Here is a 1,564-nt window from a genome sequence, read left to right as displayed (position 1 = left end):
TGCTTTTGCTGCTGCTGCTTATGATTGATTTGCTGCTGCTGCTGCTTTTGCTGCTGCTGCTTTTGCTTTGCTGCTGCTGCTGCTTTGCTGCTGCTGCTTTTGCTTTGCTGCTGCTGCTGCTTTTGCTGCTGCTGCTTTTGCTTTTTGCTGCTGCTGCTGCTTTTGCTGCTGCTGCTTTTGCTTTTGCTTTTGCTGCTGCTGCTTTTGCTTTTGCTGCTGCTGCTTTTGCTGCTGCTGCTTTTGCTTTTGCTGCTGCTGCTGCTTTTGCTGCTGCTGCTTTTGCTTTTGCTGCTGCTGCTGCTTTTGCTGCTGCTGCTTTTGCTTTTGCTGCTGCTGCTGCTTTTGCTGCTGCTGCTTGTGCTTGTGCTGCTGCTGCTGCTGTTGCTGCTGCTGCTTTTGCTTTTTCTTCTGCTGCTGCTTTTGCTGCTGCTTCTTGTGTTTCTGGTGTTGATTCTGGTGTTGCTGCTTCTTCTTTTGCTTTTGCTGCTGCTGCTGCTTTTGCTGCTGCTGCTTTTGCTTGCTGCTGCTGCTGCTCTTGCTGCTGCTGCTTTTGCTTTTGCTGCTTGCTGCTGCTTTTTGCTGCTGCTGCTTTTGTTTTTGCTGCTGCTGCTTTTTGTTGCTGCTGCTTTTGCTTTTGCTGCTGCTGCTGCTTTGCTGCTGCTGCTTTTGCTTTTGTTGCTGCTGTTGCTTTGCTGCTGCTGCTTTGCTTTGCTGCTGCTGCTGCTTTTGCTGCTGCTGCTTTGCTGCTTTTGCTGCTGCTGCTGCTTTTGCTGCTGCTGCTTTTGCTTTTGCTGCTGCTGCTGCTTTTGCTGCTGCTGCTTTTGCTGTTGCTGCTGAGGCTGCTTATGCTGCTGCTGCTTTTGCTTGCTGTTGCTGCTGCTGCTGCTTTGCTTGCTGCTGCTTTTGCTTTTGCTGCTGCTGCTGCTTTGCTGCTGCTGCTTTGCTTTTGCTGCTGCTGCTGCTTTTGCTGCTGCTGCTTTTGCTTTGCTGCTGCTGCTGCTTTTGTTGCTGCTGCTTTTGCTTTGCTGCTGCTGCTGCTTCTGCTGCTGCTGCTTTTGCTTTTGCTGCTGCTGCTGCTTTTGCTGCTGCTGCTTTTGCTTTTGCTGCTGTTGCTGCTTTTGCTGCTGCTGCTTTTGCTTTGCTGCTGCTGCTGCTTTGCTGCTGCTGCTTTTGCTTTTGCTGCTGCTGCTGCTTTTGCTGCTGCTGCTTTTGCTTTTGCTGCTTTGCTGCTGCTTTTTTGCTGCTGCTTGCTTTGCTGCTGCTGCTGCTTTGCTGCTGCTGCTGCTTTTGCTGCTTGCTGCTGCTGCTGCTTTGCTGCTGCTTTTGCTTTTGCTGCTGCTGCTGCTTTTGCTGCTGCTGCTTTTGCTGCTGCTGCTTGTGCTTTTGCTTTTGCTGCTGCTGCTTTTGCTTTTGCTGCTGCTGCTGGTGCTTTTGCTGCTGCTGCTTTTGTTTTTGCTGCTGCTGCTTTTTTGCTGCTGCTGCTTTTGCTTTTGCTGCTGCTGCTGCTTTTGCTGCTGCTGCTTTTGCTTTTGCTGCTGCTGCTGCTTTTGCTGCTGCTGCTGTT

This window comes from Coenobita brevimanus, chromosome 117 (assembly GCF_032717465.1).
Source record: "Coenobita brevimanus isolate Jiangsu-jjx chromosome 117, ASM3271746v2, whole genome shotgun sequence".
Classification (NCBI taxonomy): domain Eukaryota; kingdom Metazoa; phylum Arthropoda; class Malacostraca; order Decapoda; family Coenobitidae; genus Coenobita; species Coenobita brevimanus.
This window is presented reverse-complemented; position numbering follows the sequence as displayed.